Here is a 16,815-nt window from a genome sequence, read left to right as displayed (position 1 = left end):
TTTGTTTGTTTGTTTGCCTTTGGAAGGTTTTACTGTTAATCTTCACGTCCTTCAGCAGAAGTGAGAAATGTGATTTTATTTTGTGCAGTGTCGCGGACCCTCCGAAATCTACTGGGAAGGATGAATACCTCGCACAGTACCAATGTGATGACAGTGGAGACAAGGAGAAACCAAGAAGATCAAAAGAACGTGACCTTATTTCAAAAGAAAACGTTTTGTACGGCAAAGAGTCTTCTGAGCCTGGTGAGAAATTGCGGCAAACTTCCTCTCTCAAGTGTGACACTGAATGTAGCTCTAAAAAGCTTTCCTCCTCAGCTATTGCAGAGAGATGCCAAGGTAGAAAGGACAAGACTAAAAACACTGAGAAAGAGCATTACCAAAGCACGAGGGAACATGCTCCTAGTGAAGAGAAGGAGAGTCAAAAAGCAGGTCCTTCCAGCGGCCAGGTTCAAAAGGCGTCACGCTGGAGCTCCGAGTTCGGCAGCATTCCGAGACCGTTTTGGCGGTTGTGGAGACGGCCCTGGCTGAGGTGGCTGCTGCTGTTGCTGCTGTCCCCTCTGTCCTCGCTGTTGCCGCTGTTGCCGCTGTTCCCGGACCTTGGAGACCTCCGGCGGCTCCCTGTGACAGGCCCTGTGGCCCCGGGGAGCTGCCCGCCGCCTCGTCGGCCAGCCCGGCAGCAATCCTGCCAGCACAGAATAGCTCACTGCGTTTCAGGGTAAAGTGACGATTAATTTCTATTTCCTGGCCTGGGTGCTGCTTCCTTCTTTAAGGAAGCTTCAAGGTTAAAGGTTAAGCTCAGTTATGTCAGGGCCCAAGTCCGTTTTGTGAAGGGGCTCTTGTACGAAAGCTTAAGCTGGGATTGACTCTCTGCTAAGCGGAGGCCAAACGTGTACCTACTGAGAAGCAGGTCCTAAGTGATAACATTTTCTAAAGAGACTGCTAAACACATCTGAACAGTGCTGCTGCAGAACTCTGAATGGGGGGATAGCAACTGTCTTAACTGATCTGGAATCTTGAGTTTACTTTTCAGTGGACAAGAGGTGTGTCTCTCAAGGCAAACAAAGAGAGGAGTAACACCCGATACTCATGTCAACATAAATTTATGCTCAGAGCGTAGGTGTAGGAACAGCATCGGTATGTATATGGAACATCGGGAGAGGAAGCTCTGTCGGTATTTACAGTTTTTCTACTACCTTGTCAGAGAGACGTTATCTCCACATTAGAAATGGATGTATTTTGAAACAGTGGTGGTGGATCGGATTTCTTCTTTCTAGTGTTAATATTTGCTCTTGAATCGTACTTAATACCTGGTAACGCCTCAATCAGTTGTCAAAAATAAACTTAAAAATGTGTAAGGCTTATCTCGTTGGTCAGTATAAAGATCAAGGCTTTTTTCCTTTTTCCTTTTTCCTTTACCTTTTCCTTTCTTCCCCAGTGTTGTTTTTCTTTTCTCCTTCTCACTACAGTCTTAATTTTGTTTCTTGTCCCTTAAGTGTGTTTTCAGTGTGTTGCTGAAACATTTTCTCTTTCAATCCGAAAAAAGGAGCTGTCACTGGTGAAGATCGGAGCTTATCTGAAAATCCCTGAGCCCAGGAGCTGTCACCTTAGTCTTCCAGTCGGACAAGGACGACTTCATTTCTCGTGTAAATGCATTTTTCAGGTTTGCGTATTGTTTTTTCAGGAATGGAAAGTGTGTATAAAATGGATTTAAAATCAATCTTAAATGTAAAATGTCAAGGGAAAAAAGTTCTAGTTACAACCTCTGCACATAATTTGCCAGCTGTGGGACTAGGAGTTTTCTTATTTACTGTGTTTTGTTTAACGTGTCTGAAGTTTAATGGATAGCAATCAAGGCGTGCTAGAAATCTGAAAGCACTTTATGCTTTGTTCTCTCAGTCATTTTGGTATAACAAACTAGCTTATGTTTTAAACGCTCCATTAGGTTAGTGGTTTCCCTATAGGTAACAAGTCCCTGTGTGCTACAGTAAGACAGTAACAAAACATGAAGTATAGAAGTTCATCCTGTCATGGATGCTTCTGCCTACGGACACACAATTATGCTTATTTAAAGCGGTATCACCTTGAAACCTAATCAGCATTTTAAAAAGGACTTTGTAGCAGTTATTGGCTTTTGTCCTGGAGGGCTGAGGTTTGTTTTGTTTTGTTTTACATTCAGCATTTCCATTTCTAGCTTACATTGCCCTGTTGTTTTGCATGAGGAAAACGTGCAACTTTACAAAGCAGAACGGAAAGAGCTGCTTTTTAGTCTAACGTTTCAGTTTTTTGTAGGAGTTTTAAATGTGGTAGGAGTAAAACACCAGAAGTACTGCTGCCAAAGTTATATTCAAACTCGTATTTCGTGGAGAAGCAGAAGAAGCCCAGGGAGAAATAAATTTGCAAACGTGCTCTTCATGCTCTCCTTTCCCAAGATTTCTCTGAGATATAGCCCATCCTCTGTGGGTTTTGAGGTATATGGTTCCCAGGAGTGAGAAGGAGGGCCAAACATCTCTCTTCTTGGATCTCAACATGCCAGGGCTTTAGTGTACTGCCACTTACGGCTCCGCTTTTTCACCTGGAAAAAGCGACCACATGATGTAGACTGAGGAGCCCTCACAAATTAACTTGCTATCACAAAGTGACGCCCAGAAAAGGTGTATTTAAAAGCTAGGCTCATTATAGAATAACAACAAACCCCTCATGATTGGTGCAGTAGACAGTGAGGTAGAGGGCGATCCCTGGAAAGACAGAAGAAAAGGAGCAGTGAGTTCTGGGTACCTTTGTGCACACGAAACAGAAAAACACAGGCAGTGAAGTAATAGTGTTCCATTACTAACGCCAGCAATAGATAATTGCAACAATTACCTATTAGATCATAGGTAATAATTAACAGATAATTGTGCAACTCTGGAAATCAATAAATAACTGATTCCCCTCAGAGAATGTCTTCTACATTTTTATATTAAAAAGACTCCAGAGTTGTAATGGATTAAAATCCTACGGAAGTGAAAGAAATGGCATCAGCCACTAGTTCTGCAGAAGCTAAAAGTAATACCGATAGAGTTTAGATGGAAATTTTCACTTTGTGTGTTTAGTTTGGGGATTCTTTTTAAATCATTCATACCAGCGATTTAGTTCTTAAGGCTGTTTCTTTGAGATTAAGTGACAGGACTTCTGCTACTCTTTTCTTCTTGGAATGCTTCTTGATATTCTTACGTCAACCAGAACTTCTGTCTCTGTCGCAGATGTCAACAATGACCGTAGTTAAGAAGCCCAAATCTTCAAAGTCTAAAAAGCCCTCTTCAAGGCGGTCTGGCAAATCCAAGAAACCAAGTACTAAAATACTGATGTCACGCACCGCAAACTGGGGCCAGATACCGCCTGCAGAAGATTCAAGCCAAGTCTCTGTGGCCCAAGGACGTGGAGGTGCTATTTACTGTAGATCATCTGAAAAATCTAAGGCTTTTGCCCCAAGAGATCTAAGTAAGTGTGAGCTTTATCCTGACTCCATTTTCTTCAAAGCAAAAGTAGAAAATGCAGTTCTTACTTGTTGCACTGATAGAGAAGGGGACTAGTGTGAACAAAGACTTCAAAAGCGAATCCCCTAAGGCAACTGAAGTGACTGATGTTACAGAAATTAATTTTGATATATTTACAGTCAACAGAGAAATATGGGGAGCTTTTTGTAATGCACAGATTCATCCATGTCTTTTCCGTTTTGCAAAGAAAAGTGTTTGATTGTTGCTATTCACAGCTTCCATTTTTCACACGTTTTTTGAATGATAACATTGCTCAGGAAAAGATCTGGTATCTGTAGGGGTACCGTCATTCCTAGTTACTAGTTTTTACCTTTTTTCCGTATAATTTCAAGTCTAAGCTTGTGGTTTAAGTTATAATAAGGAAAAAAACAGTAGTTGAGTTAATCAGGTTAAAGATTATAGATGGAGAGGAACTTGGCATTAGGTACTACAAACAGAATGGCAGTTAGCCTTGCCTTAGAAAAATTAAAATGGTTGACGAAAGCTGTTTTTTGTTTTTTTTTTTTTTTCCCCAAAACATTGTGTTGACCAGCCAATTTGAATTTGGCGGTATTAAAGCTGTCTGCAATAATTTTCTTCTGGCTTGGATTGTAGCTAGCTCCTCTAGGTGCTCCTGCAGAATAGTATTTTTTTAAATACCTTCCTTAGAAACAAACAAACAAAATCTCTTTTTAAATTTAACTTTCTTGCAGTCGTTAATGATGGAATTGCTCCACCACAGAGCATTCTTTTTCCACCTGAGAAGATTTGTATGGATTGGCGAGAAACACAAAGTGTTGGAGTTGGCCTGTACAATCTTGGCAACACATGTTTTCTTAATGCTACTCTACAGTGTTTGACCTACACACCCCCACTTGCCAATTACATGCTTTCTCTCGAGCACGGCCAGTCATGTGAGTACTTTCTAAGAGTATTTCAAATCTGTTGGACAGCTCTGAAGGTGAAAGAACAGCAGTGATTCTGAGACAAGCTTATTTGCCTGATTTTACCTGTAGAAGCTGGCTTTGAGCACTGTATTAGCAGTGGGCTCCGAATAGCATACGGAGTGCAATTAATGCACTGTTTGTTTAATGAATGAATTTATTTATTTATGTATTTATTAAAGGATCATTTATTGCTTCGTGGGAATAATGAAGTGCATTGGACAGTAATGCATTTAGTAGTAATTTTAGAGAGTAATACATTTTTCAGCCTGTGGAGTTCACATTCCTGTCAGCCTTTACAAATGTGACTTTGCAGTAGTCTTTTAGATTTCTCATCACAAAATGCATTTGAATACAGGCTTAGTGGATACTTTTATTCTGTAAAGTTGTGTGAAATGAAATGTTACAAGACTGTTGGGACATTGGCATCTTGGGAGAATAGAATGTAGCAAGGAGAGTGGATATCGTATCTATAGTTTAAATTTTACTTAGATGTTTGTTTGTAGTTATGGATATTTTGCTGGACTGGGATGCTTTCTTCTTTCACTCTTCAGGTCGTGAACAAGATTTTTGCATGATGTGCACAATGGAGACTCACATTAACCAGGCCCTGCGTTGCACTGTTGATGCCATCGAGCCTACGCATGTTATCAGTAATCTCAGTCGTAAGTGGCTTCAGATGTGTTTCTTTTCGATAGCTTGTAATCTTCAAATACTTATTTGATGTGTATAAGTGGTTTTAACACTAGAAAGAAGAGAGATTTTAGAAATACAAGAATGATTTCATTTTTAAATGAGGTGAATACTATCATCTTCTTCTTTAGGAATAGGACAACATTTCCGTTTTGGCAGTCAAGAAGACGCACACGAGTTCTTGCGCTATACTGTTGATGCTATGCAGGAAGCGTGCTTGAATGGAAGCACTGAGTAAGCATAAACAAGTTCACTTTCATACATTCTCTAGCCCCTTCTAGTCCTTTATTTACTATCAAAAATGATCTCTAGCACCTTTTAGTGCCTTATTTACTATCAGCAACGAAAGTCTACATCATCCTTAGTTTTCATAAAACTCTTTGAAGAGTTAACTCTGCGCCTTAAATCTTCTGAGGTCTGATTATAATTTATTTCCAGATTGGACAGATCTTCTCAAGCTACCACCATCATTCATCAAATATTTGGAGGATTTCTAAGATCGAGAGGTACTTTAAAAAATATTCCTGTCCTTAGAACTGATCTGTGTCTTTTGTCGGTAGTAAAGCAGTCTGTAGTTTGTCTAAAGTAGTATCTGGCAACAACTTGAATTTGGACAGTTAGTCTCCTTCACATAAGGTTAAGCATTTATATTTTGCTTCCAGTGAAGTGCTTGAATTGCAAAGCAGTTTCGGATACGTATGAGGCATTTCTTGATATCACTTTGGATATAAAGGTAAGATGTTTTCTAAATATAATTCATGATGTTTAAGTACATGCCTAACTTTCTAAATTAAACTTGTTTACCTTAAAAAACCAAACCACATATAATGTTAAAACGTAAGAGCTTGGTGGTGCTAAGGAAGTGGATTGGACTTTGTCCTTCTGTGGAACCCATGTAAATAGTCTCCACATTTGCATTGGGTTTAAGGGGAAAGAATTCTCTTTCTGCAAAAATTATAATGCTGTCATACTTCTCTGTTGTTCTACCCCAATGTACATCTAATTGTTAGACTGATGAATTTGTCCCCAGTATTGATGACAAAGCACACTATAGGTGCTGTCTAGGCTACTGGAAAAGTATTTGTTCCGAAGTCAAATGACTTCCAGGTGAGGTCAATGCTGAGCATGCTCTTTCTGCCTCCTTCTTCACAGTGCTCATAGTAGATCGCTGGAGTATGTTAGTAAGATTCTCTTACAAACTACTAGTACGTCTCTGGAATTTTGAATTTACGGTGACTTTACGCTCTTCTTTCTCGCTCCTCTAGGCGGTTTCATCTGTTACCAGAGCTCTGGAACTCTTTGTGAAACCTGAAGAGCTGGGTGGAGAGAATTGCTATAAATGTAGCGAGTAAGATTTTGACGAATTAGGTCTTAATCCTAGATGTCAGTTTTATATGTTGCATGACTCTGTTGGACTACCTCTAAACTTTGGATCTACTTACGAGTTTTGTGGAAGTTTATAAAACACTTGGATTTTTGTTTCTTTGGAGGGGGGAAGTCTTGTTCAGAGGCATTCCCTATGGGTTTGCAATTCTCTGGCTCGTATTTTGCCATCAGAATTCAAAAAGAGATACTTTTGTTCTTTCTATTTATTAGCTCTCGACAGTACTTTTCTTGATGTAAACTGCCCAGTTTCCGTTGTTCTCTGGGCTAGTGGCTAATTTTCACTGCTTACACTGTAGGTCCTACCTTGGAGCGGGCAATGTATCAAACTGAACTATTGTGTTTCAAAGGATGGCAGACAGTTTCAGTGTCTTTCCAGACAAGCTCAGTACATGAAGACTTCCTACTGTTAAATGTCTCCCTCCTGTAGAATGACCATGTGCTTCTGTTGTATTTTTGATGTTGATAGACGACCTATGTTGGAGATTATTTGCAATTTCTAGTCCTGGGGACCAAGGCTCTCTCGTTCCACTTTCATTATTTGTATTTCCCTTGAAAGCTGAAAGAATGTATCCAGGATTGGAGTTCAAATAGCCACTTTTGTAGACCAAGAAATGGTACCTTGCCATCCAACCTGGTAATACCCTTTCGTGAGAGATTCCTGTTCCTGCTATGCCCGGGGTTTTGGGAGAATTTACCTTCTTCACTGTATTAACAAACCTGACACGCAGTGCATGGGTTTATGAAAAGAAAAAAGACCAACCTATTATGCAAGTAAATGTCATTCAAATAGCATAGGCATGCGTGAGACATTAAAACGAGTTTGTTTTGGGGGCGAAAAAAGAAGATGCCTTCAAACACTTATCTCTGCTTGTTTTTAAGGTGTAAAAAGATGGTTCCTGCATCCAAGAGATTTACCATACACCGTTCTTCCAAGGTTCTCACAATATCACTGAAAAGATTTGCAGATTTCACAGGTGGAAAGATCAACAAGGTATATTTACCACTGTAATGCAACTATATCATTGTGTAATGGGACATCCCCCAAAGCTGAAAGTTGTTTATATTTTCAGACAGTAATTGTAGACTAACGACTATGGCTTATTCTTTCTCTTAATATCAATAAAGTTCCCGCTTGACAAGAAGCATATGCTTTCCTCTGAGAAGGCTGATTCATCAGGAAACAGTTCTCTGCAACTTCTAGTCTTCAACATTGTTTATGGGAAGACTTATTTGTAGTGAATCAAGAAATATCTTCTAGAAATATATTCTAGAAATAAATTCTAGTCTGTGTTTTTTGGAAGTGTTTTTCTCTGGCTAGTCCACGAAGTACTCTGGGATAATTTTCTATCTTCTTGGTCTCTCTTTAGGTGGTGAAATATCCGGAGTATTTGGACCTGAGAGCCTACATGTCACAGTCAATGGGAGAACCACTGCTCTATGCCTTATACGCGGTGCTGGTACATCACGGTGTCAGCTGTCACTCAGGACACTATATATGCTATGTAAAGGTAGAAGTCAACAGCATTTCTAACAGGGTAAAGGTTGTGCTGGCAAACCAGTGAAAGCGTGACTAGCAGCTACTGTTTCTAGGGAAAAAGATTTCATTATATTTTTATTTGACACGTGTGTATTTTGTTCCTATCCGTGATTTCATTTGGAACACGTGCAATTCACCTAAAGAAATGGTTGTCTTTATTTGCAGGCTGGTAATGGACTTTGGTATCAGATGAATGATGCTAAAGTAGTCCGTACTGACATTAAGAGAGTTCTTGGTCAGCAAGCTTACATACTTTTTTATATCAGGTAATAACAAATCTTAACATGTGTTCAGAAGAGATTTACTTTCCTGTTATTGATATTTTTCTGTTTTGCAAGTGTTTTTCTTGCTATCCCAGGGAAAGATTATTATTTGTCTAATTCAGTTCTGTCTAACCTGAAATTCTCTGTGTCATTTATTATCTTTTGTTGCTTGGCCTGAAACTGCAGCACTTGTGTAAATTGCTATCTATGTGTTACCTGTAGCTGGCTAATTTAGAGAAGGAGAGGAATGAAGGTCATCTGTCGTGTAAGAATGAATTATTGTTCTGAAAGTGATAGTCTTAGTAGGAAGACTGTTCTCTCCTTTTCAGTTTGTAGTCTTGGCGAAGCCTTCTGTAGAGAAGGCTTCCATATCGTATGAACTGTTCCTCTAAAATTATAGGATGGGATTTAATCCAAGAGTAGGCTGAAAGAAAAACTAAACTCCGATCACTGCTCTTTTCTGAAGGCGCTATGATTTGACACTTGGAGAACGTGCGTTTTACTTGCCAGCACCATCTTATCCCTGTTCATTCCCTCCTGGTCAGCAGGGGGCTAATAGTAAGCAGGCTGGATTTATGGGACCACGACTTCTTCCTCATATGATTAAGGTAATTCAGGGAAGTGGGAGGGCAGGTAACGGCACCAAACTGCTAGTGGGTTTGGGGTTTGGTGTGGGGTTTTTTGTTTGGTTTTCAGCATCTTAGTTTTGTTTTCCTTCCCATGCTGCAGCTTTCTTCACAGCCTTCATGCTACAGCCAGAGTCATTCAAACAGTGGTTACTGCTAAATTGTGCAGCCATGCGACTCCATTACTTAATACCTCCAAGACAGCTTTCTAAAGCACAGAGAGCTACGCTCTTTGACAATTTAAGCAGAGTGTACTAATCCTCGAATCATTTAAAAGAGGACTTGTTTTTCCTATCGTCGTCACTTTAGCTAAGACAGGGAAAACTAAGTGTCTTATTCCTGAGCACCAGAACAATTACTTCAGGCTTTTCAGGGTATGTTTAAAGGGGAAAATAAATATATTTGGGAATAGCAGCAGGTAATGTTAAGTTGTTTGGCTGGTTTTCAAAGATGATGTTAATTTGATTCCAATCGGCTGTAAACCAAAAGCAGGAATTGAATACGCTTATTGGACTTGCATTTATCTTTAAAGGGCAGTGTGTTTTTCTTTGTAGGTGTTAAGACCATTTGTAGAAATACTCAGTAGGAGAGTTTTGTGTTTCAAAATGTTAAATGCAGTGTTTGCGTTAATCCATCTTGCCATTTCTTCTTTTTAAATACAGAATTCAAGCCGTTTAAATGGAAATGGATCCATAAAAGAGGACGCAAAGACCACTGGTGTCACCCTAAAAAGGCCATCTTCAGCACCACCGATGGCCTGTGTTCAAAACCAGACAATTACCAGGCCTTCAATTACTGATCCGTCAAGAAAACAGAAGATCACCACCAGTATTCACAATAAATTGCCTGCTCGTCGGACTGTGTCACAGCCTGACTGTCTTAGCAGTGCTGCGGAGGACGAAGATCTCTACCAGGCTGTTCCTTCATCCACAATTACAAATTCGGTAATGCAAATGAAGCAAATGCAAACAAGCAAAAAAGTTTCTGATGAGATTTTTGTGGAGCCAACAGTGAATGAAAATCCTAAACTCAGCTCTGATAACACAGTCCCTTACGGTGCAGAATCTTCAGGAAAATCTGAGGAGGAGTCAAAGGGCTTATTTAAAAGGAATTGCAATGCAATGTCCTCTAATGGAATTTTGGTTGGAAAGGTAGTCCGTACATTGCAGCATTCCGGTTCTTCCTGTCAGAATGCTGACGAAGGAAGATCCCAGCATGAGCTGCCAAAAACCGATTCACTAAATGGTGCTATTAGGTTAGTTAATGAATCGAAAGAAAACGGACTGAAACTTGATGATTCCACTTGCCGAGTTGAACCTGTTAAACCTTCTGAGATGTTCTTTTCTAAAACAAATGGATTGCTTGAAACATAGATTTGCTCCATCGAGAATTTCTCACCTATGATGTATTCGGGAGTGTTTATTGTGTTCCTAATTCAGGTGAAATACTGAGAAAACACAGCACAAATGTGATTGTAAGACTTTGTGGTATTATCCCATTAGAATCTGCAGACCTGAGCTTACATTAGAACTTGTCAACTTAAGCTCAGCTGAGATAAAAATTCCTAAGTTTCATAAAGTAGATTTTGGGAGGTGAGTTGGGGTTATCTTTGAAGTGTAGATAATGCATACAACTCAAAACGGTCTTGCTTACCATTTAATGGAGAAATTCTGACAAGACTAGTCCTCAGTACTACTACAAATAGTATTTTTTTGTCTGCTGACTTGTGCGTTTTGATTGCAGATGCCTGGAGCTATGCCTTCAGTCAATCGAGAAATCATCACGGAGTCCCTCACAGCCAGCCAGCTGAACAGCTTGTCAGAGGAAACGAGGTAAAATGAGCACAGTCTGATTAAGACAAGACCTTATGGAAGTTCGTTACGGTTTTATCTGTCTACTAATAGTATTTAATGGAAGGATTTAAATTAGTACAATTCCATGCTGTATGTCCAGCGTTACGAACAGAACTAATGATCAGCACTGAGCATATCACTCTGATGCAGGTTGGTGCCTCAAGGAGAACTTGTGTTCCTTCATAGAATGTTTTTCCATTTTTCTCCACTGTCTGGAGAAACACTGGCTGTTCCCCGCTCGCCCCTATGCCTTTTTTCTCAGAGCAGCAGGTGGAAGGAGACGGATGCATTTGCTTTTTTAGTGCAATGGCTTCAGAAGCAAGAGGGGAGAAAGCACTTTCTCTGGGAGCTGGAGAAGGTGTCCTAATCACAGGAGAGGTTTCTAAATGGCATATCTCTGCGACTGTTCCTGTAGTCTGGAGGTTTTTGTTTGTTTGTTTGCCTTTGGAAGGTTTTACTGTTAATCTTCACGTCCTTCAGCAGAAGTGAGAAATGTGATTTTATTTTGTGCAGTGTCGCGGACCCTCCGAAATCTACTGGGAAGGATGAATACCTCGCACAGTACCAATGTGATGACGGTGGAGACAAGGAGAAACCAAGAAGATCAAAAGAACGTGACCTCATTTCAAAAGAAAACGTTTTGTACGGCAAAGAGTCTTCTGAGCCTGGTGAGAAATTGCGGCAAACTTCCTCTCTCAAGTGTGACACTGAATGTAGCTCTAAAAAGCTTTCCTCCTCAGCTATTGCAGAGAGATGCCAAGGTAGAAAGGACAAGACTAAAAACACTGAGAAAGAGCATTACCAAAGCAAGAGGGAACATGCTCCTAGTGAAGAGAAGGAGAGTCAAAAAGCAGGTCCTTCCAGCAAGAGGAGGTGTTCTCAGAGCGTGGAAGTTGTTGAGCAAAAGCGTCACAAGCAGGAGCACTGGGAGGGAAGCAGGTGCAGATCTTTCCCTGGTGAAAGAAACAGCCCTGAGAATGGCAGAAGAGCAGTCAAATATTCAAAGTACAGATCTGGCAGCGGAGGAAGATCAGAACAAGGTAGCAATAGATATTACCGATCCAAAGGGGAAAGAAGTTGGAGCAGAGAAAGATACTATCGAGATGAAGCACGGAGGTGGGAAAGATGTAGCTATTACAATGATTACTATTCACCTCATGCGACAGGAGACAGTAGAGAGAGAAAGTTCTCTCACGGCGATGCAGCCTTTGACAAATGGACTGCAACTTACTACGGCAGGTCACATAAGCATTGTCATTACAAAAGTGGATGGCCTCACGGTTCCCTCTTGAGAGATGAAGATGGACGTCGCTTTAGCACACCCCGAGCAGACTTGCATCGTTGCTCGGTATCTCAGCAACATTCTGGAAGACATTCTCGTGAAAGACATGCGCTTCCACCTGTGTCAGCTCATTTGGAGAACTGTCGCCAGAAAAATGAAACAGAAGGAAACAGAAAAAGAAAATCTACCCGTGCAGAAGGTAGTGAAAGTGAAATAGAAAGGAAAGACAGAAAGATAGAAAAGGAGCTTTTAGGTGGTGAAAAAAATGCAAAAATATCACAAGTTCTAGAAGAAAAAGAAGTCTAAGGATAAACATGGAGAGAAGGATTCCAAGTAAGCAAGGATTCCAGCATACTCCGCATTTTTTATCCTAATTCTTTTCTGGGTGCTTCTCATGTATTCCTTCTTTTTTTTTTTTTCTCCTTTCTTTTTTCTTCTCTTTTTTTTTTTTTTTTTTTTTTCTGGTATTTTCTAAGTTACTTAGATAGCATCAGCTGGCTGGGGATCATGTTGTTAGGTTGATCAGTGAAGATAGGAAAGCTATTGCTGAATTGTTTCAGAGCACTAGCTTTGGACCACATAGTTGGAAACACATCCGTACACCATTCTGGATTAGGTTAAAAGTTTTTTTCTGCTTGCACGTATTCCAGAGCTAGCCATTGTTAATGATCTGTGTACAAACCAGGACCTATGGTCCTCCAATCTGAGGGCTTAAGTTTGCTACATCTAAAGTAAGTGGCGTGTGCACAAAGCACCACAAAATAGCTGACATGCTGCAAATCATCACCTGTGGTAAAATAAATAAAGTTTCATATAGGCAACAAGTGCCACATCTTTTTTTCTCTTTTAAACTTGCATGTTTCTTTCAGACTTCACGATTTGTGTTTCTGTGTGCTCCACTTTGACAATGCCAATCGCAAGCGTAAAACAAGAAGAAAAAGGAGAAGAAAAAGAAGAAAAAAGAGAAACAGCAGGAAAGTGAAAGGCTCCTTGGAACACTTAGATCCTCATTTCCAGAAGATAACGCGGGAAAAGAAGGAAGAATCCCATCCTCCAGATGGCTCTTCATGTGAGCAATGCAGAAGTGAGAGCAGTAAACAACCTTACAAGGAAGGGAAGCCTTCCAGCGCAGGCGAAAGCAAGAAATACAGCTCCGTCTCATCCAACGAGTGTATTAAAGGTAAGCGGCCGCAGTGTGTTTGAGGAATTCCTTTTCTATTAATGTAGAGATTATTTCCAACAGTCTTGAAGTGCTTGGTGACTTAACAGTCTGCTGGATATTAAAAAAAAAAGCTGATGGACTTTTTCTTTCCGTTTTTAAATGACCACTAGGAAAGAATGCCTGAAATAAAGAGGTGAAAGGCAAATAGTTTTCATTTGGTGTGATGATTAAGTGGCAAACAAGAGGAAGAGTTGCAAGATCCCTTCTTAAATTCAGTCCAGCCAAGTAGGAAAAGTAAACGTGGACAGCTGTATCTTGGCAAAGAAGATAGTAGGGAGCAAGGAGGTTTAGCAGTCAAGATGGAAGGTGATGCCATGAGGCTTACAGGCTAGTAATGTTCTAGTGAAACCCAGCCTTCCTAAAGAAGCCTGCCTGAATAATTCCTGTGAATAACAGACTCTGTTCAGCTATTTCCTAACATAGAAACGGTGCTGACTGCTTCTTCAGAGTAACATAAGTTAGTGATACTACTGAAATAGTTGTGGTTCAGACGTAGATCTGATTTCTCCTAAGCACGCTGAATTCACAGCTGTTGATCCTCCAGAGGAGGCTTTGCAATTGAACACCTGGAGAATAGGTAAATTTCCCGCTGTTGTTCTCCTCTCCTCTTGTTTTGTTTTGTTTTGTTTTCCTAGTAGAATAGGCTTAAGACTCTGAAGAAACAGGCTGCTTTTTTTCATTTCCAACACTGGCTGTTCCTCCTGAGCCCCGCCTTCTATTTTTGCAGTCACAAGATATGTGAATGTAAATTCTTGGGAGAGAGGTAGAAAACTCTGTTTCAACTGGTGTTTTTTTCGGCTATGTGGGGAGACCAAATAGGGTGGTTTTGAATCTTCTGGCTCTTATTCAGAGCAGCAGCATGTGGAGGGAGACAGATGCGTGTGCTTTTTTAGTGCAATGGCTTCAGAAGCAAGAGGGGAAAAACACTTTCTCTGGGAGCTGGAGAAGGTGTCCTTATCGCAGGAGAGGTTTCTAAATGGCATATCTTTGCGAGTGTTCCTGTAGTCTGGAGGTTTTTGTTTGTTTGTTTGCCTTTGGAAGGTTTTACTGTTAATCTTCACGTCCTTCAGCAGAAGTGAGAAATGTGATTTTATTTTGTGCAGTGTCGCGGACCCTCCGAAATCTACTGGGAAGGATGAATACCTCGCACAGTACCAATGTGATGACGGTGGAGACAAGGAGAAACCAAGAAGATCAAAAGAACGTGACCTCATTTCTAATGAAAATGTTTTGTACGGCAAAGAGACTTCTGAGCCTGGTGAGAAATTGCGGCAAACTTCCTCTCTCAAGTGTGACACTGAATGTAGCTCTAAAAAGCTTTCCTCCTCAGCTATTGCAGAGAGATGCCAAGGTAGAAAGGACAAGACTAAAAACACTGAGAAAGAGCATTACCAAAGCACGAGGGAACATCACGGAACATTTTCCGTGATTTTCTTCCTGAGCAGAAGTGTGCAGTACTCCTTTTCCATTAATGTAGAGATTATTTCAAACAGTCTTGAAGTGCTTGATGACTTACCAGTCTGCAGATGTATTATCAAACCAAAAAAACAAACCCGACTTGGTAGACTATTTTTTTCCCACTTTTGAATGACTACTAGGAAGAAGGTTGTTCCGGCATCAAGAAAGTCATGTGGAATGTAACAAAATTTACTGAACCAGTAAATAAAAACTATATTTTTCTATTAGTTCCATTGTTTCAACTCTTCTGACGCTTATGGATGGCACAGATAACAGAGGGGAGATCGTGGTAATCGGAGCTACCAACAGACTGGATTCTATAGATCCTGCTTTACGAAGACCAGGACGCTTTGGCAGAGAGTTCCTCTTCAACTTGCCAAATAAAGAGGTGAGAACTTAAATTCAACGTTAGTTCTACCATGGCAAAGTCCAACTTTATAGGAAAAAAAAATAATTGACAACTTGAACAAAAGAGTGATATGTGGAGACACTGCGTTGTTCCATGGAGGGCAAATCTGGTACTGGATATATATGGTCAGGATGATACCACCAAGTAGTTAGTTCTATAATCAAACCTTTCATTCCCAAAGTTGTACCTGTTTGCTTAATTATTTAGTCCACTTGGGCGTTTTCATCATGAAGTTGTGATTTTGGTCTCAATCCTTCACTTCTGAATGAATAGGGGACGTGTTTGCATTTGATTGTGCCCCGGATCGGTGGTAGTAGTTTGAGTCATAATTATTTTCTTCTTTATAGTAATTGTAGCAATTTGAAGCATTGTGCCAGAAGTGCTTTCTGTGAATTTACTGCCTGAAAAGCAAATGTGATGAAGTAATGAGACTGTCACAATGAAAGCTTGCTAAGTTTTAGAGAAGATTTTTGGACAACAAAGAAATGTTTCTGGATAAATTTTTCATTACAGTATTTTCCTCTGGGTCATTAGGTCCCGTAGTTTGGAAACTTGTTATTGAAGCTATAAATGCCTTTTCTTTCATTGTAGGTTCCTAGAAAAAGTTCAGTATAACAAATAAGAAATATTCAATTTCCTGGTTGAAAATGCAGAGTGTATATTAAATAACTGTAAAATACTTGAAAGTTGAGCAAATAAGAAAAGCGTATTAATAGATGAGGGGTTTTGAGGAAGGACTGGGTTTTTTTTGTTTGTTTATTTGTTTGCTTGCTTTTTGGTTTGTTTGTTTCTTGGTATTTTTAAGGAAAACTTGGGACAAGCTAAAACGCAATGATTTTGCTTCCAGGCTAGAAAAGAAATTTTCAAGATTCATACTCGTGACTGGACCCCTAAGCCACCGGACATGTTGCTTGATGAACTAGCTGAGAAATGCATTGGTAAGACTGAAACCAAAATGGATTCTTGCTTGTGAGCAAGTTGTAAAGAACCTTAGCTTGTACCAGGCAGTACCCAAGCTCTTGTGCCTTGCTGCACAACTAGTCAACGAGGCAGCTGGCACGCCTTCATAGCAATCAGAGTTAGATGCTTTCATCTATTTACTCTTTGTTGTCGTTCTTTTTGTTGTCTGAGAACGTTAAATGGTTCTGGGGCATCTTCCTCAAGAGTATAGTTTTTGATGAGGAGTCTGTTTCAGCTGCATAAGCGCAAGATGAGACAGTGCGCAACATGAAACTTCCCTGCAGAGCGGTAGCACTTTGAATTCCCTGTTAACCTGTTTGGTTTTGGCATTACAAATTGTTTAAATGTTGCATGTTGTAAACCTGGGCCTTGACTGATGTAACGTTTGATTTTTGTTTGTTAGGATACTGTGGTGCAGATATCAAATCTTTATGTACTGAAGCTGCGCTGTGCTCTCTACGTCGATGCTATCCTCAGATTTATGCAAGTAGGGAGAGGTTGCTACTATTAAAATAAAAGCAAAAAAAAAGCATTATATAAAAAAAAAAAAAAGCATTATATTATGCAAGTAGGGAGAGGTTGCTTCTATTAAAATAAAAGCAAAGGACTTTTTCATGGCTCTGAAGAAGGTTGTTCCGGCATCAAACAGGATCGTGGCTTCACCCGG

The 16,815-nt window shown here is 40.1% G+C and overlaps 1 pseudogene; it reads left to right on the top strand.

The window, feature by feature from the left end:
* Window positions 1-300: 300 nt before the first annotated feature.
* LOC139999411 (ubiquitin carboxyl-terminal hydrolase 42-like) lies at window positions 301-13,317 on the top strand (annotated as a pseudogene).
* Window positions 13,318-16,815: the final 3,498 nt, after the last annotated feature.

This window comes from Anas platyrhynchos, chromosome 24 (assembly GCF_047663525.1).
Source record: "Anas platyrhynchos isolate ZD024472 breed Pekin duck chromosome 24, IASCAAS_PekinDuck_T2T, whole genome shotgun sequence".
Taxonomy (NCBI): domain Eukaryota; kingdom Metazoa; phylum Chordata; class Aves; order Anseriformes; family Anatidae; genus Anas; species Anas platyrhynchos.
This window is presented reverse-complemented; position numbering and strand designations above follow the sequence as displayed.